The sequence below is a fragment of the Protopterus annectens genome, chromosome 16.part0, assembly GCF_019279795.1.
Source record: "Protopterus annectens isolate FY-2018-M chromosome 16.part0, PAN1.0, whole genome shotgun sequence".
Lineage (NCBI taxonomy): Eukaryota > Metazoa > Chordata > Ceratodontiformes > Protopteridae > Protopterus > Protopterus annectens.
This window is the reverse complement of record NC_056750.1, coordinates 564,353,035-564,378,972: the sequence shown is the minus strand read 5'-3', so window position 1 is coordinate 564,378,972 and position 25,938 is coordinate 564,353,035. Positions and strand designations below refer to the sequence as shown.

At 40.6% G+C, this 25,938-nt stretch overlaps 1 protein-coding gene across 2 annotated transcripts in view; it reads left to right on the top strand.

Annotated features, from left to right (window-relative positions):
* The window catches only part of EXOSC2 (exosome component 2), a 491,325-nt gene that overhangs the window by 212,610 nt on the left and 252,777 nt on the right, over nucleotides 1-25,938 (top strand). The gene's annotated exons all lie outside the window — the stretch shown is intronic.

Sequence of the window (25,938 nt, the reverse complement as noted above, 5' to 3'; positions counted from 1 at the left end):
TTGAGGAAAGTGCCAAATTTATACAGGGATTCAAATAGCATTTTTCTTTTCCATTCAAAATTTTAAATAAGTTGCACCTCCATATTGTAACTTTTATCACAAAACAACTACTTAGCAGAATAGCAAAAATCCGAAAAAAGCAGCAAAACAAGCCTAAGTATGATGTTAAGGGAACCAAAGAACCTTTGTTAGACAAGCTAATTTGAGACAGTCTCCTCCTCATTCCCCTACCTCAGCCTTCCATCTGCCAGCCTTCCCAACAAACATATTGTCAGTCTTCTGTTCTGGAAACAGTTATCATAAATTCTTGAGTTTTGAAAATCATCCATAAAGGGTGAATACAGGCTGCAGTGGAATTATCCTCCTTCTCAGCATACAGTTCTACCAAACCAACAACATTTGTTTTCTCTTATTTCCACCTCTACAAACTTACTAATTATTACTAAAATGATTTCCAACATTCTGTTTCAGGGAGTTAATAAAGCCTCCTGTGCTCCATCAAAAGGGAAAGGAATTATATTTTCTTTGTTCTGAGAAAAGAAGGTAGTTGGAGATGAATTCTGGATTTGTCTCTCATGAATACCTTTTTGAGGATTCCAAAATTAAACATGTTAGCACTCCGAAATCTTTCCGTACAGTTTTTCCCAAAGCTTTTTTGTTTACCTTGAATGTGAGGGATTCTTACCTTCATAGTCATATTCATGCTGAACACGTTAATACTCTGTGAGTTAGGGTTTCACTTTCAGTTTACTGATTTGCCTTTTGGATTACCTGTGCTGGAAAAGTGTTCACAGAGAGTCTTCCCCTTCATACCATTCTGCAGACTTCTAGGTATCCATGTCTGCCCTTATGTGGATGACTACTTGATTCAAACCACTTCTCTACAGAAGATTCTTTGAGATTTACAGTTTACTGTCAGTCTTTTTCTGAACTTCAACAAACTCGGTCTTCATCCCTCTCATTTCGTAGTATTCTGAGGTTGCTGTCTCAGTACATGCCTCATGACGGCCATTCTTCCTTCAGAAAAGATTCATTTTTTTTTTTTTTACATATTTTCTATCGTTGACGTGTCTTTCCTTGATCTCTGCAAGAGAGACTGAAAGTCCTGGGATACATGGTTTTCACAGTACAATTGATTCCATTTGCCAGAGTTCATATGAGGGAAATTAAATGATACCTAAAATCGATCATGGCACAGCACTAACATCCTCTGTTATTCTTGATCCCTTTCTTTCCTTTTGAGAAGAAAGAACTAATTTTGTGGCTCACTGAGGTAAAAACAAATCCAGAAGTTCTTTTCTTATTCCCTTTCCTCTGTAAAGTACTGTAAAGTACTCTGTAAAGTGCTTTTCAGAAGTATCAGACATGTCCGTAGTAGCTTGTTCAGAGGGTTTCAAGGTACAAGGACTTTGGTCAGAAAAGGAGAGAAGAGAGCATACAAACATAATAGATGAAAACATTGATTCATGCTGTCCAATCTCTCCTATTGCCTTTGGTATCAGAGTACTCTTCAGATTTTGGCAGATAATATCCAACATCCACAAAGTTTTTCCAAACCAAGACGAGAGTAACAGATAAATCCAGTTGTGCAAGCAAAATCCTATGTATAAAACCAGAACATGACTGGAATAACAGCCTAGCAAGCTTTCACAGCAACCAGACTCTTTCTCAAGCAGTACAAACACTCGTGAAAATTTAGCATATATATCCTAAAGTCATGTGATCATGACTAATAAATCAATTTCCTCAGAAGTAATTTCAGTTTAAAGGAGCATTTAGACCAGGCATGCTAGTTGCATTTAACCTAGTAATCCAGTTGTATTCACAATTCTCTGTTATTGTCTTGGCATCACCACCTGTTAAGCTTATGCATACTACCTGTAACATCAATCTGAAAGTGTACATTCCCCATTAATGCAATGTGTTTAAATAAGGCATTTCTGCTATTCTGCTTCCTGGATATCATACGTGTTCATAAATCCTGTCTTTGAACTGTCAGTCTTGCTTACATAGAACAAATCACATCTATCACCTCACCTCTGACATATATGGCAATTTGTATTACAGTCAACATAATGAAAGATGTATCTCTTGTGAATAATTGGATGTATGAAATGATCTCCGCACAAGATATATTTACAATAATTCAGCCATTGCATGGAAAGGTCCCATTCTTCCTGCTAATTATATAGGTTTAATCACTGTGATAACACAACTGTTGTCCTAGGTTAAACTTGTTCCTAAGAGTAAAGGAAGACGCTCACAGTTCAAAAACTTCAAACTGCAAATAGTCAAGACCATAAGATCAAAATTTTTAAAGTTTGAAATTTTAATAAAAAAAAAAAAGTTATGTTTTTGAAGGGGGGCAAGCCCCCCGCTGAATAAATATACCAACTCCGAGGTCGCACTACAGTAAGGAAAACAGTAAATTTCCCATTCCGCACTGTACGGCGATTTCCATTCAAAACGTTCGAAGTTTTAAAACTTCAGTCTTAAGGTCTCGATCCTTTGCAGTTTGAAGTTTTGAAACTTCGAGCTTTTGAAGGGAATCCCAACTACACAAGCTAAATCATCACTGGCTAGAAGGATGGGCCAGTTATTTTTAATAACCTACAAACAACATCTACAGTCTTAGCATAAGTTAAAAAAACATCAGCAAATCAGAAACATGAGGACTGGTGTTATCTATATTGGTCAATTCTACAGAAGGGGTGTGAGTATGAAGATTCCACTGAAAATAAGAGGAATATGAAGTTTGTCTGTGCAACATAACTTAATTCAGAACATTTGCTACATCCGTGCAGCTGTAACTGTTTAAAAAGTCAGTACTCAGAGATATGAAAGCATCAGCGATGGTTAATAATGCCGTGCATACTATCTGACCCTTCAAAATATTATGTAAACAAATCTAGGATGCATGCTACTACAGTGTAGCAAAGTATTCCTTTTACAATCTTTGCTATAGACAGATGAATCAGTGGAACCATCTGAGTTCATCATAATCTGTACATCAAGAAAATGTAATGATTGAATCGGAGAATACATGAGTAAATTCAAGGAAATCAATAGTGTCTTGTAAATATTGAATGAAGGCTGATAATGATACTTTTTTGACAATAACATTCTATCAGATTGACATAGAGATAATTATCAAATAAAATGTTCCCATTCAACCAGTATCATATTGGCACATCTGTTTGCCTAGGAAGTGCTCATAGCCATGCCAGTGACCTGTAATTAAAATCTTCATCAAATAAAATAACCTTATTTTCTAGAATCAACTCTAATAGCATGCATAACATACTAATTTCCGCATTAGAAAAATCAATGTGGCTTGACAAAAACTTATAAATATTATCAACACCATAAATATCAGGTATAACAGTGAAGAGAAATTTAATTTCAGTGGTGACAAAAAAATTACTGCACTCGTCCTGGCATGCCCATCTGATAGAATCCCTAAAAAATGTCTGGTGTCCCAAAGCACAGACCCCACTTTAACTAAAAATGGACACAACTGTTTCAACACGTATAGATAAGGATTCAGTGACTCAGCCTGAACAAAATATAATAGGCCATAATAGTGGATCAACGCAAGACTTGTGCATCTTAGGTAGACCATGTATCAAAGGCACGCTAGGGTCTGAAACATGACAATATTCAAAAAGATTTATGTTAATGCATTATTCATATGTGAATCTGAAATATTCATTTTAACCATACAAATAATAGTATGAGTCTGATGTTTAGAGATGTTTTTGTAAGTAGCCTCATCATTCAGTAAAATATACATCTTGTCCAAATATTTGTTTGCCCGTAACAACAGTGCACCTTCCTTTATTGGTAGACTCAGTGACCAGTTTCATTAGCTTTCAGTTCCCTTAAAGCAGTAAATTCAGCTACTGTTAAATTATAGAAACCTTTGTTTTTGCATAATGCACCAATAATATAACTTTCATATAAGTCTGACTTGCATTTCTTTAAAAAAGCTTAGTAAAGCATAGGATTTATATAACTCGCATTTCTTTTAAAAAAGTTTCAACACACGGAGGATTTGCAGGTAAAACATGAACTAGTTTTCTTAAAGGGAATATGAGGTTGTATGCTCTCAAAGATCATTCTAAAAGTTAAATTTCTACTGAAGATTGGTGGTAAAATTGTTAATATCGCCATTAGCCATGGGAATAAAGGTGAGACCTCCATTCACTATGCTGATTTGTGTTGCAGTAAGTGTATGGAAGCAACATTTAATACTAAACTGCCTGGTGGTTGTTCTGAACATGCTGCGAGTCATTATTGGGGTTTGTGTCTATCCCATTGTTCGTCTCCCTTCCTAGTTCCTCTTGCGATTCTTGCCCCGACTTGGCAACCGTGACTTTTTCAAATAAAAATTGGTCTGTTCTGGTAGTGCCGGAAAATCCTGACAGTGCTGTACGTCTAAATTGTATCAACTAGGGCCATGTTGTTTTTTTTTTAACACAATGTTTTACCACCCGTGCAGACCATAGGTTCATAGGTTGGTACTAGGCTATCAGCCCTAGAGCCTATACAAGCCTAGCCATAACAATTCCCTGGCTATTTCTTCCCACAGTATTTACTTCCCTGGACCCCTGTCTAGCAGGGTGATTGAAGTGATCCCCGGGGTGAATTTCCCATCTCCCATCCAGTCATCAAGGTTCCTTTTAAAGAGGGCCAAAGAGGTGCTCTGCTTGACATGTATGGGCAGTCTATTCCAGAGTCTGGGGAGTCTCTGGGTCAGTAACCTATCCCTCCAGCATGTTTTGTTCATTGTGATGACAAGATGTAGATCCCTGGAGCGTGTGGCTCTGAGGGATTGGGATTTCTTTAAGTGTAGCATGTCCAACAGCTCTGGGTTTGACATGGTCTTGTATGTTAAGCAGAGATTGTCTCTGTGTCGATGATATGTGACAGAGTATAGGTGGAGTTATTTTAGATGGTCATCGTAGGGCATCTGCTTTAGGCCTGTGATTCTTTTCTGCGGCCTTACCAGTTGTTGCGGATGTCTTGAGAGGTACATACCAAATGGGGTGTTGTATTCTATAATGGGTCTAATGAGGGATGAGTATACTGGGACAATGACCTCCTTTTTTTCTGAATGAAAAGCCCTTAGTGATGAGGTGCACTACATAGAAGGATTTCCTGACTGTTGTGGCAATGTGGTTATTGAAGGTGAGACCGCTGTCCACCTGTGTCCCTAAGTCTTTTATCACACTTTTGGTGTGATAGCTTGGAACAATGCCATTCATCACAAATCTTTTTCTCCAAGTGGTTTACATTCCCTCAGAACAGAAGATCTTATACTACCTGAACAGATCCGATACAGATCTCATGAATAGATGTTGAACAGAGAGGTCTTCCCTCAGATTGCTTGCCAGTGGAGTACCCAAAAGATGGATCTTTTTGCCTGCACTCTGAACAATGAACTGACAGTGTTTAGCTTTGGGCACAGTTGCAAAAAAGCCTGGAGAATGGATGCCTTCGGCTTCCATGGAAAGGGAAATAAAGGCCCTCTTGAAGATTCAGAAGAAAAGTCCCAAAATTATTTTGCTGACCCACTTTTGGCAAAGGCAGCATAGTTTTTCCCTTTTTTCCCCATTAGCCAAGGGCAGTCACTACATATTAGCCACAGGGTGGACTTCGTCACACAGCAGAACATCTGTCTAATTCATCCAAATGTGAAGATAGTCTCATAGTTTGGATAATAGGTTTTTAATTTTTTTTAGGCAGTTTTGCTCAGAGGACGTACATTTGGTTATAAAAGAGGCTGGGAAACCTGCAGCTAGAAAATCTTGTAAAGATGGAAAATATTTTCTTTTAATATCTTGTATCCTTAAATGTTTGAGTGTGCTGCTCAGTCTGGCTTGGCTTATACTTCTAAGGTACATTTGTCAGTTATTTTGGCTATCTACCTGTGACTTTTCTTCTTTATCTTTTGAGGTCAGACACCTCTTAAAAGGCATCCTGCACTTCAGAATTCTCAGAAAATGTATTTTCATCCCTCCTCACACCTGAATTATGATCTCGAGAAATCAACTTTACCACCTTTTGAACCAGCTTTTTGTGTATCCTTAAAATTTTCTGCATTGAAAACAATTCTTGCAGCCTTAACCACTGAATAAACTTGAGTTGAAAGCCAATGTGTTTATTTCACCTTTTCTGATTTTCCACAAGGGCAGGGTGTCCCTTAGAACTTAACCCATCCTTTATGGGTAAGGTAGTTTCTGAAATGTCTGTGAATCTATTCATGTTCCAGCATTTTTCCTAACCTTCAAAACAATGGAGAAATGATACTTTATTTACTAGATATGCTGACACAACTAACATTTTATTTGGAAAAGATTAAAGAAATTAATAAATATGATTAATTGCTTATTTAATTTGACAGAAAATAAGCTAGGTCTTCCAAATACCCAAGCAAACCATATCCAAATGGATTTCCACTGACATTTCCTTTTGTTATTCCTTAATTGGAAATTCTCTCCAAGATCATATTAAAACATGTTCTGTGAGGATTATGGCTTCAATGTGTGTTTTTATTTTTTTAAGGGCTTGACTCCAAATCTATGTTAGAGGCAGCTGCTTGGTCATCTGTTAACAGCTTTTCAAAGCATTACAAAATTGATTACCTTTTTAGAGCTAGGACAGGACTAATACATCCATACTTCAGGGGTTACTGTAGTCTAGTTTTGTATTCCCCCAGCCTAACTAAAAGTTTTGAGAATCATCCCATCTGTTAGCAATACTACAATAGTGATCTAATGATGAGCATAGTACACTTATGTAAGAACTTGCAATAACAGTGTATGTTTGAATAAATCATTGTTGAATTATATCAGCCTCCCTCCATCCCTTTTTTTAATCATTCCTTTAGGCTGAGGGGGAATCCCTTTTTGCCTGTCCAACCCTACCTGTTTTTATGTGAGTTTGCCCTTTATAGCAATTCTCAGTGTATATCTGAGGCAAGAAAGTTCAATGCTTATATGTCCTTTAACTAACAGCGCATAGTTTTCGTGCCTAGGTCTAAGTTCAGAATTACAGCGAGTGAGGAAGGAGTGCCTAAGCTTTGGTATACTGGCTTGGGCATATGCTGTCCTCAGCAGCATGCATCACATCTGTCAGCATTTCTGCAGAAGTAATCTATTCAAACATCATCTGTTATGGTATGTTCTTGCACAACTTTACTATCTGGCTAAGAGCTTTCATTTTATCAGCCATTCACATTCAAGGCAAATTAAATACCTTGAACACCTTCAGCTGGAGTTCCTTTAGCATATGCTTATGATGGAGTACAGGAGGCTAAATGTTATATGATACATTGCTCCTAAAAAAAAAAAAAAAACTGTGTGCAGCCCTCATAGAGGCTAATGACACATCCAAAGAGTCACTGTTTTATTGAGTATCCCAACAAAAGATCCAAATGTTAGTGTCAGTGGTGAAATAATGTATTTGGAGAAGTTAGTTTTTGAGTGTTTTTGTCCTTTGAAATACAGAAATATATAATTTGCAGATAAAAAATCCTCCGGCTGCCACCACCACCAGGAATTCTTTTGTTTAAGTGGAATAACCAAGGAGCTTGAAAAGGTAGTGTGTGCTAATTTTCATTTTGTCAATGGGGAAGAGGCCTTGAAGGGTATTTAACACTTTTACCTTTAAAGAAGAGGAGAGAGGCAAAGTAACAACAGTTGCAGAGAAGCTCAGGCATTGTGTGCCTAGAAAAAAGTTGCCATCTGTTTTTTTCTAGGGTTCAAAGATACCATAGATACAAATATTGCTGAGCTAAAGAGTTGAAATAAAGGCTGTGAGTTTTGTTACTTCATTCATTAATAAATAAATAATAAAAATAAAATAGAGTAGCTTGACCAAACAAAGAACTTAAGAAATAACTAAACAAGAGCAGACGGTTAAAAAAGAAAAGGCAAACCTTATCTTATTAAAAGTTGCGGAAATACACAAAGGAAGAGTAATTTCATATACACAGAGACATTAGATGGAGAGGTGGACATATGGAAGATAAAAGGCTGATCAAGTAAAAAGGCAAAAAAGTATTGCAACAGTAGTTCTGATGAGAAAGAAAGCCATTTGCTATATTGGAAGTTAGGGAGCAGATGTAATGTGAGAGTGGTGTAGTGTTTTGGGTAGAGTAAGAAATAAGAAACATGTTGAATTTAAAAATAGACGTAGGTAAAAAGCGTGACACTATCTGAAAGTATTTTGGAAGCAGTGCTGCTAAAAAGAACATTATATGCATGTTAGTACAGGACAGTAAACAAAACCATTATGTCAGGTGTTATTGACATGTTTTTACAGTAGTAAAATGCACAAAATCCTGTTCAAAATGTAGCACTTGAGGAATGTAAGTTACTTAATATTATGGGTCATTTGGCTTGGGAAAAGCTAGGAATGGGAAAATTCACTAACTGGATGAAAGAGGGGAGAGAATGTGTTTTCATGTATTCAGGAACAGTTGCACAGTCAGAGATAGCATAAATAGTGTACAGGGCCACAGCAATTGTTCCTCACTGTTCCAAACAGTTCACTCCGTATATCCGTTCAATTAAATCCACAAAATGCATGTATTATCAAAGGACCATTCACAAGTGAAGATTAAAAACACACTTCAATGAGCATAAAAATATATATACATCCAATAAGCGCTTTCGTCTCAGTAGTTTGAAACTTCATCAGGTACAGATGTTCTTTGTATTTCACTGTTGCAGTCATCACACTTGGGTTATCTGCCTGCAGGTAGCCCTCAGTCGGCCCGAATACCAGAGTGTTAGGATTTCTGCGTTGGATGCTGTCGCTTCTTCCATGACGTCAGGTCGTCAGGGGTATAAAACAGGCAGCCGATGCCATTACATCAGTCTTTCTTGCCGAGAAGGAGCCTGAAGCAGAAGCAGTTCGCAAGTGCCGGTCGGCTGCTACCTGAAATTTTCGTTTTTCGAGTTTCAAACCTGATCTTCTAAAGCTAAGTACCCTGTTGGGGATTCTTTGTTCTTGCTCTAACCGATGTCAGAAAAAGTTAACAATTGTCTTGCCTGTGGAAAGCAAATAGCTCACAGAGATTTTCATCCTTACTGCGTCACCTGTTTAGGCTCAGACCACGATGTCCCTCGCTGTCGATTTTGTGCCTTGTTTAATGCTCGAACCATTCATCATCAGGCTATTTTTGTCGCTAAATTATTTCGCTCTCGTTCTCCGTATTCCGAAATGGCTACGACAAGCCATCCTACAACTAATCTTCCGAAAAAGCATAAAGATAAAGGCAGAGACAGAGCACATAGGTCCAAAACTGCTGATGACGCTTCCATTAAGCTAGCTGCCAGTCCGCTGGTACTCAGTAAGGAACCTTTGCAGCCCATGATGGCCGCTTCTACATATTCGCAGGCCTCTGCTGAGAATCATTCGGAGTCCGGTATGCCACGAGATGCTTCTTCGACTATGGAACCTGTGGATGTCTTTACCTTGGATGCATCCGGAGCTGCTGTGCAGGCACCAGCTTCTGAGGGTGTATTCTGACCTACTGATGTTTACATTAATACGACAACTTCGTTTTCAGCTAAAACTACCGAGTTTCTCAGGCACAGAGTATGCACTAAGTGTAGAAAACCGACGACCAAAGCGCATGCTCAAGCTCCCATGCCACAAAAACAAATGCTTAGAATGGCTGAAGACCTTATCACCCTAATTGGGGGAAGCCTGCCTTCCCCTGCTAAGAGACAACGGATTGAGTTTCTTTCTGATTCTACAGACCTGACCCTTCTGATTACCAGGACATACCCTGATCAACCTTTGAGGATTCAGATGCAGAGGAATCCATTCCCTCTGCCTTCCCTCCAGAGGATTTTTCTTTTGGTGAAACCTTGCATACTTTAAAAGAGCATTTCCACTGGGAATGCCAAGACTATCCTCAGTCCAGAAAGTGACTTAGAGAATTTTTAGAGTTGCCTTAGCACAGGCCTCTAGCTATACCCCCCGTCTTGGATGTTGTAGATGATGTCTTCATGGAATCCAGTCTTATTCCAGACATTTTACCACTGGCCCCTAGAAAACCTGACAGGTACTACACAGAGTACCTGATTCTCACAAATTTCTCTTTAAGAATCCTACTGTGGATCCAGAGACCATTTCCCAGGGACCTAAAGGTATTAAGGCTACTACACCCAAAAATCCTACTCCTTCAGACAGGAATTCCAGAGCCTTAGACAGATTGGGTAAGAAGGTATATACCTCTGCAACTCTTGCCATCCGGGCATTGAATTGCCAGTTTCACATGTTGAAGTACCAGCAACATATTATGGAACTAATTAAACAACAAAATGGTGTTGTTTCCAGATTGTGCAGAAAATAAAGATTTACAAGAGTTAATGCATTCTGCAAACCAAGTTAGTAAGCATACTTTGCAGTGTGGCTTTGATGCCCTAGAAGCATCTTGCAGGGCTGCAGTCACTGGGTCTGTACTGAGAAGGCATGCTTGGCTGAAGGAACAAACCTTGCCAGACCATGTCAAATCAAAATTACTAGACGCTCCTTTAAATCAGGACCGTTTGTTTGGCACCAAAGCAGAAGAGGTTCTTAAAAAAGATGGAAGAAAAAGCTATATCTATGCAAACTGTTAAACAATTCTTACAAGTGCAGCCACCTAGATTCAGTAGGCATTGGCCTTCTAAAAACTGGTCCTTTCCAGCCCCTTCCAGGCCTTCTCAGTCCAAAAACAGGGGAACCAGACCACCAAGACTACAGTCTCAGGTTATGCAGAGATCTAAATAATGGAGTGTTCCCACCTCAAAAACAGGGAGTGGTAAGCCACCCCCTTATGGAAAAAGTTCACAATGACTTCTCAATTATCCTTCCCAGCCCTGCCCAACTACTTGCGCCCCTAAGAGGAAAACTTGCCCTTCATGCCAAAAACTGGATGTCCTTTACTCAGGACCGATGGGTTCTAAACATTGTATCCCAGTGTTAGAAAAATATGTATTCGAACATGTATAAAGTGCTAGTTTAAAAGCAAATGGTATATAATGCATTTTATTCTATTTACAATATGGCAATAAGAATGATTTTACATGTAATTGCTTGAAGCTTTGGAGCTGCAGTGTATTTGAACTCTGACCCTGGCAGTAGCCAGCTCAGCAAGCTTATGTTTTTCACTAATGATTATCTGCTGGGTCAGGAAAATTAAATGTATAAAGCATTGAATATTCTTATTCCTTCCTCTGAGATAATTGACCTTGTGAATGTACCAGAGATAAGACACAGCTGCTAAAAGTAAAAGTTGCAAGAAGAACAAAAAAGTATATTGCAAGAGTGAACCGACTATTGTATTCAAGCTAGCCTGAGACCTTGGAAGAGTAACATTTACAGAAAGACATTATAACGAATCAGGTGCTTTGCAAGGCTGTATTATTCCCATGGGAAAACTTTTAAAATGTATAACATCAGCTTTTTCTTATGAATAAAATATTGTAGACCATAGTGATGTAGGTGCCCTGTGACTAACCACGTCAGTAAGGTGGGCACAGCCTGAATGTAAGACTATATAAAATTGTGTATTTCCTGCATCATGTCAGACAAAACTCTGTACTTGTATGGTTTTTTGCCTCCTGGTGTACACTAGTAAACTTTTGCATCTGAGCCTCCTGTGTTGTTATCATTTGTTTTTATTTAACACCCAGGGGTACAGATTTTACTTCCATTCACTGCCAACCCCAAGTGGGTTTCCACACCTTCCTCCAAACCAGTGGGCAGAGGCTCAAAAGCAAGTACTTTCCCTGCTCAGTATCAGGGCCATTCAACCTGTTCCACTACAACAAAGGGGATGGGGTTTCCTACTCCAGACTGTTCCTGGTGCCCAGAAAAGAGGGCTCATGGCACCCTATCCTGGATCTATCAATTCTCAACACTTTTCTGGTGGTCCCAAAGTTCAGAATGCTTACTCTGCAACTGCTTCTCCCTATGCTAGCCAACAATGCCTGGTTAGTCACCCTATAATTAAAAGAAGCTTATCTGCACATCCCCATAAGGGAGTCTTGCAGGAAGTATCTATGCTTCAGGGCTATCAGTTCTCTGCACTTCCCTTTGGCTTATCTTCTGCGCCCAGAGTATTCACAGTGTTCCTGGCTCCAGCCATTGCATACTGCAGGCAGAGAAATATCCAAATTTTCCCATACTTGGACGATTGCCTGATTCAGGCAGACAGTCAGGAATTGCTACTTCAGCACCTGGCATTTGTAAAAAAAAAAACTCCTATCTTCATTGGGGTACACCATCAACGAAAAGAAATTACAACTGGTGCCCTGTCAAAAAATTATATTCCTGGGAGCAAGCTTGAACACAACTTCACAGATGGCATTTCTTACTCTAGAAAAACAGGTCTTTTTGAACAACTACTTCAAACAAATGGTCACCAAAACCCAGCTGTCTGAAGGAAAATACTGCAAGCCCTAGGGTTCATGGCCTCCTGCATTCTGCTAATTCCATATGCAGGACTGCATATGAGAAGTTCACTGGTACTTAAAAAGTCTTTGGTGACAACATTCTCAGGACCTGGAAACAGTCATTCCTATCATACCTTGTCTAAGGGCAGAGTTCCTTTGGTGGGCAGAAGCATGCAACCACAACAAGGGACTGCCTTTCATTCAACCCCTCGCTGTCCATATCCTAACTACAGACGCATCAGACTATGCATGGGAGGGCTCACATGGCAGACAAATCCATTCAGGGCAAGTGGAGCCCAAGACAAATCCTCCTGCACATCAATCAAAAAGAGATGTTAGCTGTACAGTATGCTCTGACAGCCTTCAAATACCTAATCCTTCCAGGACAGCTGCTGATAAAAACAGACAACACCACAGTTATGTGGTACATAAACAAGCAGGGAGGGACCCATTCTTACCCAGCAGGTTAGCCATGGCCCTGTGGAACACAGCCTTGAGCAACCAAGTGCATCTACAAGCTCAATTGCTGCCAGGCAAACACTGGCAGATGACTTAAGCAGAAATCTCCTGGACCCACATGAGTGGAAATTGGAGCCCAACACCTTCAACTTTCTAATCCAGTGGTGGAGGACACCAGAGGTGGACCTATTTGCCTCCCTCGAGAACCACCAGTTGAGCAAAGTTTGCACCAGGAAACCTCACAGCAGGGCCTGGAGGGTGGATGCCTTATCCTTCAAATGGGAAAACCTCTCAATTTATGCCTTTCCACCTCTGCCCCTCCTCTCAAATGTACTACTCAAGATCAGACAGGACAGCCCAAGGGCAATTCTTATTGCCCCAGACTGGCCACACCAGCACTGGTACCCACTCTTACGCAGTCTGACAACAGTGCCACCCTGGCACCTTCATCAGACACTTCCCTGCTGTCTCAGCAGGAGGGACAGATTTTGCATCCACAGCTGCAAACCCTAAACCTTGCAGCCTGGCTTATCTCCTGAATACTCCACCAGCAACCCTCAGCAGACAGGTGCTGGATGCCATTCTTGAGGCCAGAAGGCCTAGTACTAGGAAATCCTATGCTGAAAAGTGGAAAAGATGTTGTTCTTGGAATCAGTCTCAAGGAAAGGACACAGCTGTGCCCTCCTTACCTCAAATCCTTGATTACCTAGCAGAGCTACTCCACAGAGGCCTGTCCTTCTCCATTAAGATGAATGCCTCTGCTATCTCAGCTCTTTATAATACTGAGCCACCTCTATTCTCTCACCCTCTCATCAAACAGTTCCTGAGAGGGGCTAACAACTTAAGGCCCCCTAGGAGAGCACCCACCTTTGCCTGGGACCTTAACTTTGTACTGGAAAAGCTCACGCTTCCTCCTTTTGAACCTGCGGCTTCAGCAGAGTTAAAATTCCTTTCTTGGAAAACAGCCTTGCTTTTAGCCATAACCTCAGCTAGATGAGTGTCTGAGTTACAGGCACTAATGGCTGTGGAACCCTTCATTATTTTCCATGCTGACAGGGACTAACCCATCCTTTATGTCTAAGGTGGTCTTCAGTGTGGCTCTAAACCAAGCCATCCATTTGCCAACCTTCTTCCCTAATCCTCAGAATAAAGGAGAAAGGATCCTGCACTCATTGGACGTGCACAGACAGCTCAGGTTCTACCTTGACAGGACTAAACCTTTCAGAAAATCTGACCAGCTGCTAGTCAGCTTTGCTACAGGGGCAGAAGGCAAGGCCATTTCAAAGCAAACCATTTTCAAATGGATAGCACACTGCATCCATTTCTGCTACAAGCACCATGGAAAACTTACCCCACAGGGGATCAGAACACATTCCACTAGGGCTATTTCCACCTCTACAGCATTTCTCAGTGGAGTCCCTACCAGGGACATTCTGGAAGCTGCAACCTGGAGTTCTGTACACACCTTCACCAAGCATTGCAACTTACGTGTTTTTCTAAATAGGTTAGTACTAAGCTAACTGCCCTTGCGAGCCATTTTAAGCCTAGTCAATTATCCCTTGTGAGACTCAAACCCTGCACCTTGTATTTGTAAGGCAAACACCTTAACCATTAGGCCACCCTCCCAACCCCCAGAGCTGGATTTGCTACAGCAGTCTTACAGGTTATGCTAGACAGCCCTAACTCCTCTTGACTGCCTCCACCCTTTCTCAGCTTTGGGAATCAACCCAAGTGTGATGACTGCAACAGTGAAACACGAAGAACATAGTACAGTTGTGTGCACTTACCATAAATGTAGATTTTCGAGTGTATTCACTGTTGCAGTACTGGTTTCCCTCCCTCCAGACCCCTGTTTTTCTCTATCCTTTCTACCTATCCTGTATATGGCCATTTTTTATGGCATTGGTATTTACTTTTTACTGGTGGTGTTCCACACCATATACTAGCTTCCTATATGGGGGCTCCTGACATCTGGGGCAAAAGAAACCTGATATAATGGCGTCGGCTGCCTGTTTTTTACCCCCTGACGACCTGACGTCATGGAAGAAGTGACAGCATCCGACACACAAATCCAAAGACTCTGGTATTCTGGCCGACTGAGGGGCTACCTGCAGGCAGATAACATAAGTGTGATGACTACAACAGTGAATACACTTGAACATCTACATTTATGGTAAGTGTACACAACTGTACTTTACATACTTCACGGGAAGTTTTATAGCAAAGAACAACCACGTGACCACTTTCTGCAATGACATCACGTCCCCCAGACACACACCCCCTCCAGCGCTTGGTGTTTCCAGCTGGTTTCCCATCCAAGTACTAGCCAAGCCCAACCCTACTTAGCTTCCAAAATAAATTCCATTTTCATATAATGTGATATCTAATGTGAAGGAGTATTTGTTATATGTTTTGACACCTATAAAATACATATAACCCATGCAAAAAATATATGTAATTGAATTCATTTAAGATAAATTCAAATTTCAAAATTAAATGCATGTTGAAAAATTCCAACAGTAATATAATATAATAACAAACCACCAAACCATAACAAGAGGCAATTTGTATGCGGTTGAAGCAAAAAGAAAATATTTTCAGATATAAATAAAATATTTTAAAATGTTTTAAAATATTAAAAACTTTTTACAAAGGTGTATGAAATGAAAATAACTGTCTTTCTAGAGCTTTTAATTTTAATGTGCAAGTTATAGATAGTTGTTCATTTAATCCAGGCCAGGATGTTGCATTTAGCCACAACTGCCAAATCAATTCATGTTTTTTTAGTAGGAGTGTCCAAGCCCCCACCTTCTTCCAGAGATGTCTAAAGCCTCTATAACAAAAAACATAAAGGAATGGGTAACAAATTCAGCACAGTGTTTGGCTAAAGAATTAGTGCCTTTTCCCATTCTTATAACCCTTAAATGTTCATATATATTATTCTTGAATTTTCTGTCCATCTTCCCTATATAGAAGACTGTGCACCGAGTACAGATTGCGCAATAAAGTACTCTTTCTTTATCACAGTAATGTTTACCTAGCATCCTAATCCAAATATTGTTAACATGCATCTCGCTCACTTCCAAAATAAATTTACAGTGAGAACAGGAACCACATTTTTTCATCATTCCCTGATTTTCTCTTTTTGCTTTTTTTTTTCCAAATATATTCTTAAAGTTTTGTCGTTTTCTGTATATTATGGATGATTTTTCCCCTATGCATTCTCTTATTTCCTTATCATCCATTAATATTTCCCAATTTTTACACAGTATACTTTTTATATCATAGCTTTTTGGTCCAAAAGTAGTAATAAATGAACTCTTATAATTTTTACCAATGGGGGATGGAGTAGGTAAGTGTCCTGTACCTAATATTTCATGATCCCCCTCAAACATTTTTCTATCATGCTCATTTCTGCGTACATCCCCATCATTAAAATAGCCTTAAAATGTCCCTTTCCCTCTTATGTATTACTTCCATCATTATATCATTGACTAGCTTCAGGAGATAACCCCTTTTCAAAAAATCCCTTTTAAGCAGTCGGATTCATCTAAAAAGGACTCAAAAGTACATTGATGCAGCACACACAAATTGGCCTTTTATTACGGCCTTTTTGTGTTGTCTGGGATGGGCACTAGATGAGTGTAAAAACCCATTGGAGTATGTCTCTTTTCTAAAAATTTCAGAGACATATTTTTTCTGCTGGCAATCTTTTTTCAGCCATACATCCAAGTAAGCTATTTCCATATTATTAGCTGTATGTGTAAACCTTAAAAAAGATGTGGTTTCATTCAAATAACTTAAAAATTGGGGAATCTCCTCACTGTTCCCTGTCCATAAAATAAAAACATTGTCCAGGAAATGAGTATAAAATCTACAGTAGGTAAAATAGGGAGATTCAAATAAAACCTTCTCCCACTGTAACATGACAGTATTAGCATATAAGCCCCCACAAGGGGCTCCCATTGCCACACCTTGTCTTTGCAAGAAGTATTCCTTTTCAAACAGTATAAAAGTATTAAAATGCACCATCTCTAATAGTTGCTCATAAACATTAACTCTTTCTGTGTGACCCCTTTACTTGTTAAAAAAATTGCAAAACCATTCAACTCCAGTTTCATGGGGAATAACGGAATATAAATCTTTAACATCAGTGGTTAGAAAGATAACTCTCGCCGAAGGTAATACCATTAATCATATCAAGAAAAGCCCAAGAGTCTTTACAAATACTAGTTTCTTTCCTGATCAAATCTTTCAACTGTATATCCAAAACTTTAGCTATAAAATGTTATTGAACCCCTAGAGTCTACTTTGGGGTGCATGGGGGGGTTGTTGTAAATCCTTACGTAACTTTGGGACCCCAGAAATTGAAATATGCTTTTTTGTGTACAGGTTTTTGAAATTTGCTCTTAGGACATATGCAGATAAAACCCGATGCTGTCCCTGTGATGCTTACAGTTGAGAAAGTTACAGTGGCTGCATAACTGTTTTGAGAAATAGTTGAAGCCAACAAGAATGGGTAAATATAGGGTGCTTTATAGTAAGGCAACACAGAGTTTACATTTATATTAATTTAAAAGATCTGAACCATGTGATAGAAAGAGACCATTGCATGTGACTGTACAGCTGAAGAAGGTCTCAGCAGGGTGAAATGCTAAAATATTTTCATTAGTAGATGTAAAACAGAGATTCTGGCGGGTAAAGCTAAGTGATAAAATGCCCCAATTTGTGTATACTTTATAATTGGAAATGAACATATTCCTTAGGCTTAATTTTAATTTCATCAGCATTGGGCGTTTTCCAGAGAACTTTTGCTGAAGTATTTGAAGGTTTGGAATATGTTGTAAACATAAAAGATGACCCATCAGTGTGGAGTCAGACACAAGAATGTAGCAGGCAGCAGTTATAGCTGCTAAATAGATAAAGAATGACATGTCAAGTAAAATAAGAGAAAAACTGAGAGCAATTAGTCTGAAATTTGTGTCATATACTGATGTTTGAGGCACTGAAACCTGATAGAGAAAAAAATCAGATGTTATACACAAAGGCCAAACTGGAAAGCATGCATTAGACAAGTTTCTAGGAATGATGCAGAGTTTGTTGCCAATATGCCCAAGATGAAAATGTATGTAAAACTGGTCGAGCAAGATGTTACTTGAGAACGGATCTGTTAATGAGAGAGTTTTGTGATGCATGGATATTAAATGTAATTTGAATAAACTATTTGATTTGTGAGCAAATGACAGAATTGTATTGAAGCTGTTATCCTACAAGAGAATATGGGTCTACAGCATTTACAGATCCACAGATTTGTTAAATAAAAAAGGAACAGTCAGCAAGAATATGGGTGTGAGAAATTCCATGAATGATTATGGTGAACATGTTTAGGTAGAAGCAAGCTGTAAAACGCTGAAAATTATCTTCAGAAAGTATCTTTACAAAGCTCCTCTGAGATTGCAGAAGAGTTTGATTTGTCTACAGTTGTGTAAACTTAATATGAAATACAGGCCAGTTAGGGGACTTCTCCTTATATCTAGGGAACAGGTCATCACTGTTCTCTCAAAGGCAAAATATACAGCCTCCATGGGACCCGATAACATCCCAGGCTGCATCCTGCGTGAACTCAGGCAGGAAGTTGCAGCACCATTAGGCACACTATTCAACCAAAGCTTGAGTACTGGCTTCATTCCAGTTGGGGGAAGGACAGCCATTGTCATCCCTTTACACAAAAGTGGAGCGTTCACCGATCCAGGAAGTTATAGACCCATCAGCATAACTAGCCTGATCTGCAAGGCCATGGAACGGATTATCGTAGGACCTCATTAACAAGGACATTGGCAGCCTCCAAACACTTGACCCACACAGTTTGCCTTCATCAAGGGGAGGTCATATCTGCTAAATTTGGTTGACTTCTTTGAGACAGCCACCAAAGCCATGGACGAGGGAAAGACTGCACACAGCCTACCTTGACCTGGCCAAGGCCTTTGACACTATTCCCCACTTGGGCATAATAGATAAATTCTCTCAACTAGGCATCGATCCTTATTTTCCAGATGGGTAGCAAACTGGCTCACTGATAGAACCCACCTAGTCAGAATAGGGGAAGCCACCTCAAGCAGTAGACCTGTAACAAGCGGCATACCCCAAGGTTCGGTCTTGGGGCCTCTGTTGTTTGGGATATACTTTTCTGAGGTGCAGGCCAAAACCAGTGGGCTATGGCTGACCGAGTTTGCAGATGACTGCAAGTTGGGTGCTGTCATCAATTCCCCTAGTGATGTGGACATCCTCCAAGAGGGTGTCACTCAGACAAATGACTGGTGCCAGAAACATGGCCTCAAGCTGATTAGCAAAAAGTGCATCATCATCTCCTTTGGGGAGAGTGACGTCCCCACAAATGATCACATTAATAGCAACATCCTAAGCACGCAGTCAGTCGTGAGGGATTTGGGCACCCAATTTGATAGCAACCTGACTTTTGACCACCATGTTGCTTCCATTGTACGGAAAGCCTTCTACATGGCCAACCTCATAAGTAAGAGTATCTCATCAAGGGATAAAGAGGTCATAACATCCCTGTATTCTTCCCTTATAAGGCCCATTATTGAGTACAATGCCCCTTTCGGCATTTACCTTGCAAAGCACATGCAGCAGCTGGAGGGACCACAGAGGTTCCTCACCAGGAGAATCCAGGGCCTCAAACATGTACCATACACAGGCTAAAAGCCCTATCCCCCTACTTAGTTTCATACAGACTCCTCAGAGATGACCTCTGTCTGGCATACAAGGAGTTCACGGACCCCACCTTGATGGGACTGCTGCATATCCTCAAGTCAAGTTCCACTCGAGTAACCTGCATGCACGGCCTCAGCCTGGTCTGTGACATCAACAAGACTTGTTGGCAGGACAGATCTGTATCCCAGAGACTCCCCCATCTATTGAATAGACTCCCTCTCCACAGCAAGCAGAGTACCTCATTACCCCTTTTTAAGTGCAACCTGGATAACTGGAGGGGAAACAGAAAATATACCCCTAGGATTTCACCCGTGTCCCTACTGGACAAGGGCATTTGGTGCTGATTTGTCTAAACATGGGCTAAACTCTTGGCTAGGCTTATAAGGGCCTCAGAGCCAATAGCCTAGTAACCTCCTATGATCCTATAGGATATACATTGACTGCAACATGTTTTCCAACCAGAGAAGCATGAAAAATTGTTAGAAGAACCAGGAATTATTTTTTTAAACTCTGCAGATGTTAGTGGCGCAAGAAAAAAGATCCCAGATATGTCCTAACAGTGACTTAGAACATCAAGTTACTGAAAGCAGTTATAGAGAGATGCTGACCTGAGGAAAAGGAAGGAATTTTAAGTCATACTCCCTTTTCATGGAAAAAATAAGGTGTGTTCAAGGCTTAATGATCAAAGCTGCCAACATACTTCAGACATGTAAAAAAGTGGATGCTTGAATAGGATACATAGATCATATCTGAGAATACTAAAGAACAACAAAAGAACAAGAGATGTAGTCCATTGATCAGGACTGTTGTTTCAAGTGAAAGAAACATAGTAGAACTGTACCCTATGCAGTTTGTAGCTTAACAATCTGGAGGAAGAGGTGACAACATTTCCAGTTCCAAAATCACCAGTGAGCAGAGTTTGCATCCATTTCTGTTTTAGATTTAAGAACGCCATGTGCCTTTAATTTAGATATTTTTGATCCAGGTTCCTAGAAATAAACTGCCAAACATAAATATTAGCTTGATCAGGGGATTAAAGTATACATTCTTAACTCGCTGGATATATCTGATCGCAGTCCACAATTCAGAAGTCAGGAATTCAGACATGTAATGTCCAAGCCATACTATCCATAAACTAATGGACGAGAGAGATAATGTTATCCAAACAGTGAAGAATGTCATGAGTAGGAGTTGCAGCAAGACCTGCGATGTTTGTTACCCCACTTTTAGGAATACTCTTTTGCAGGAACTGCATGTGTCACCAGTTCACTCATTAATGGGAAGATAGTTGAAAAGCAGCTTACTGATGTCTGCATTGTTGATAGCGTGAACTCAATGCATAGTAAAGAAAATGCTGAAAAAAAGCAGAAATCCTAATGTGATAAAAACTACAGGAGACCACGAGAGCCAAAGATGAGAGATAAAGTAAGAGTACATGGAAAGTTTTGCAGACTGAAGCTGACGTTGTTGGTAAAGCAACTGAAGCATGGTTCTGTGTTCTTGAGGAAGATGGAAAGTTGTATGGGCGAAGTTGGACAGTTGCATAAAAATATTTGTATTGAACTTTGGGGCAGGCGGTACAACCGAATTGTCAAAGCCGAAATTTGTAGAAGGAAGCTGGTCAAGTTCTATCTCCAAAAACAAAATAAATGTGTAATTGTAATAAAAGAAAAAATGTCCCAAGAGAAAGATTGGGTATCCAGAGAGGAGAGAAACTGTAAGTCAGAATTCTAAGGACTGAAGTTTACTTTCTACTGAAACCAGTAAAAGCATCTTTGAATTTAAAAAAAACATGACATATTTGTATAAAATTTAAGGATAGTTTAAATGATAATTGTAATGTAATGAGCAGTAACTTTTATAGAAGGTACATAAAGTAGGTACACAATATTTTATAACAATAAAAAAGTTTGTCATGAGGGGATCTGTACCTTTACATATGTTAATACTTAGATGTTCATCATTCACAGTGCTTTAGTGGCATAAGGGTTTTGAGTCCTGCGCAAACCCACAATGGCAGCTTTCTAGAGCGCAGTGCCCTCCTCCACCTCCCCGTGATAGGGGATTGTCTAATTCCCCTCCCATTAGGGGAAGCCTAACCCTCTGTAACTAGCTGTCAGATGTTCATCGTGTTTCACTGTTGCAGTCATTACACTTGTGTTATCTTGCTGGCAGGCTACCCGCAGTCGGCCAGAATTCCAAAGTCAAGGTCCAGCGTCGGTTGCTGTCATCTCCTCCCTGACGTCAGTGCGCCAGGGGTATAAAAGATGCAGCCGATGCCATTTTCTTCAGTCTTTCTTGCTGTGCGGTGCCCGAAGCAAAAGCAGTTTGCAAGTGCCGGTCGGCCAACTCCTGAGATTTTCGAAATCGAATTTCAGAACCAAAGTCTTCAATAAAGCTAAGTACCCCGTTGGGGAAACTTTTTCTTGCTCCAGACCGATGTCAGTAAAAGTTAACAATTGTATTACTTGTGGGAAGCAAATACCTCATAAGGACTTTCGCTCTTACTGTTTTCCTTGCCTAGGCCCTGACCACGACGTTACTAGTTGTCGGTTTTGTGCTAGATTCAACAAACGCACTATTAAGTGTCGGTTTGATTTTGCTTTGCATTACTTTGGCCGAAGGTTTAACTGCATAATGCCGTCGGAACAACCAATGACCAGAATTCATAAAAAATGCAAAGACAAGGAAAAGGACAGGCATCCGAGGTCCAAAACAGACGACGAAGCCTCTTCTAGGCCAGTCGGCGGTTCTCAGTGAGGCGCTTTCACAGCCCCTGACACCCACTACCTCAGAGCCACAGGCCGCATCCAACTCCCACGTGGAGACACCTAGACCTCTGGAAACTCAAGGTATTGGGCCTGTGGAAACTATTTCCTCAGATGGGTCCGGAGCCGCTGAGCAGTCATCTGCTTCTGAGGGTGTTTTCAGACCTTCACAGCTTACTATTAAGTCCACTACAGCAGCCAAGGCAAAGTCAAAAACACCATTAAAGACAAGGAAACAAGTGCAGCATTCTCCTGGACAGTCATCCATGCCAAAGAAACAGATGCTTAAAATGGCCGAGGACCTAATTACTTTGATCAGGGGTTCCCATCCCCCTCCTGATAAAAGGCCTAGGCAAGACACTGACTATGACTCCTCTGACCAGGTTTCTATTTCTACTGATTCCTCTTCAGATCAGGGCTATTCTCTCCCTCCCTATGAGGACTCTGATGCAGAAGAATCTATACCTTCAGCCTCTCCACCTGAGGATTATTCTTTTGGGGAAACTTTGCACACCATGAGGGAGCATTTCCATTGGGAGAGCCAGGATTATTCAAAATCCAAGAAAAGGCTCAGAGACTTTCTTTTATTGCCTCAGCACAGGCCTCTGGCTATCCCCCCTGTGCTTGATATTGTTGATGATGTTTTCTCTGAATCCATTTTGTCTCCTGATTCTTTACCCCCTGCACCAGTCAAGCCAGACAGGTACTACAGGGTCCCAGACTCTCATAAATTTCTTTATAAAAACCCTGCTGCTGACCCAGAAACAATTTCTCAGGGTCCTAAAGGGGTTAAGGCTTCCACTGCAAAAAACCCTGTCCCCTCTGATAGGGATTCCAGAGCTCTGGATAGATGGGGGAAAAAAGTTTACACTTCTGCTACTTTAGCTGTAAGGGCTTTAAACTGCCAGTTTCACATGCTTAAATATCAACAGTACCTCATGTCTTTGTTAAAACAGAAAATGCTTACAAATTCAGAATGTCCTGACCATAAAGAAATGCAAGATTTGTTGCATGCAGCTGAACAAGTGGGAAAGCATACTCTGCAATGTGGTTTTGATTCATTAGAGGCTTCTTGCAGAGCCACAGTTACAGGCTCTGTCATTCGAAGACATGCTTGGTTGAGAGAACAAAGTTTACCTGAACATGTTAAAGTAAAATTATTGGATGCTCCACTACAGCATGATACTTTGTTTGGTGTTAAGGCAGAAGAAGTGTTAAAGAAAATGGAGGATAAAGCAAAATCAATGCAGACAGTAAAGGATTTCTTACAGGTTCAACCACCTAGATTTAGCAGAAACTGGCCTTCAAAAAATTGGTCCTTTCCAGTGTCAGAGAGGCCACAAAGAGTTAGATACAGACGCCCAAGAGGCAGATCTCAGCCCCAAGGCTCATACAGACCTAAACAATGGGGTGCTTCAGCCCCCAAAGGAGGAGAAGATAAATCACAACCTTGCAGGAAACAGCCCCAATGACTTATCTCTACTAATGCCAAGCACTTACCTTTTGGCAGCACCCTTAGGGGGAAAGCTAGCACTTTTCTCACAAAATTGGCACATGATCACCCAGGACAAATGGGTACTGAATATTGTTTCTCAGGGTTACAGGTTCCACTTTCACACACTTCCAAAATCAAAAGGTATGCCAGACCTGCCACAAAACCAATGGGCAGAGGCACAAAAACAAATTTCTGCTCTCATTGACATGAGAGATATTCAAAGAGTACCACAGCAAGAACAGGGACAAGGATTTTACTCAAGACTTTTCCTGGTACCCAGAAAGGACAAAGCCTGGAGACCAATACTGGACCTGTCAATCCTAAATACTTTCCTGGATGTTCCAAAATTCAAAATGTTAACACTGCAGCAACTTCTACCCATGCTGGGCAAGAAGGCTTGGCTAGTTACTTTGGACCTCAAGGAGGCATACTTGCATGTCCCAATCAGACAATCTTGCAGTAGATGCCTCAGATTCATAGCTGGCTCAATGCATTACCAATTCTCTGCACTGCCCTTTGGCTTATCTACTGCGCACAGGGTCTTCACAAAATGCCTGGCACCAGTAATTGCATTTTGCAGACAAAAAGGAATTCAAATATATCCCTACTTGGACGACTGCCTTATTCAAGCAGAGAGCAAGGACATTCTACTAAAGCATCTGGAGTTTGTAAAAAGATTGCTAATTTGCCTAGGGTACACAGTAAACGAAAAGAAATCAAAACTAGTGGCCTCTCAAGAGATAGTATTCCTGGGTGCAAGCTTAAATACAACTGCCCAGATGGCTTATCTCATGCCAGACAAGCAAGGGCAACTGACTCATTACTTTCAAATGATGGCAACAAAGACCCAGCTCCCTGCAAGAACAATTCTGCAGGCCCTGGGCTTCATGGCATCCTGCATTCTACTAATTCCATATGCAAGACTGCATATGAGGAAACTACAATGGTATCTAAAAAGTGTTTGTACTCAACATTGCCACAGCCTGGAAACAATAATAACTCTAATTCCCTGCCTGCAACAGGAGTTTAGATAGTGGGCACTGGCCTGTCACCACAATAAGGGACAGCCTTTCACCTTACCCACAGCCAGGCAGATAACAGATGCATCGGATTATGCCTGGGGGGCACACATGGCAGAAAAATGTATTCAGGGCACGTGGCCCAAGGAACAAATGCATCTTCACATCAATCAAAAAGAGATGCTAGCTGTACAGAATGCCCTGACAGCCTTCAAGGATCTACTACATCCAGGACAACTATTACTAAAGACGGACAATACCACAGTTATGTGGTACATAAACAAGCAAGGGGGCACACATTCCTACCCCCTCTGCAGGCAAGCCATGACTTTGTGGAACACAGCATTGACCCATCAAGTACATCTGCAGGCACAATTCCTGCCAGGAAAGAAAAATACTCTGGTAGACGAACTAAGCAGAAATCTCATGGATCCTCACGAATGGAAACTAAATCCACAGATCTTCAGCATGATAACAAGGAAATGGAGATGCCGAGACAGATCTTTATGCCTCCCCTCACAACTGCCAACTACAGAGATTCTGCACAAGAACTTACCACTCACAAGCATGGAAAGTGGATGCTCTGTCATTCGGCTGGAAAACCCTGACAGTTTATGCCTTTCCACCTCTGCCTCTTCTTCCCAAGGTACTCCTAAAAGTCAGACAAGAGAAGCCAAAAATTATTCTGATTGCCCCAGATTGGCCACGCCAGCAGTGGTACCCAATCCTAAAGAGCTTGTCTCGAGGCCCAGCCTGCCCTTTACCTCAAATTCCTCATCTGACTCAACAAAACAATCAGATTCTGCACAGTCAACTCAGAACCTTAAATCTGGCTGCATGGCAGATAATATAGCCACTCAGACCACACCTCTCTCTAAAGCTGTTATGGATGTCATTTTAGAAGCCAGGAGGCCCAGCACTAGGAAATCTTATGCAGAAAAGTGGAAGAGATTCTGTGCTTGGAACCAGGCACAAGGACACGAACCACATGTTTCAAATATACCTCA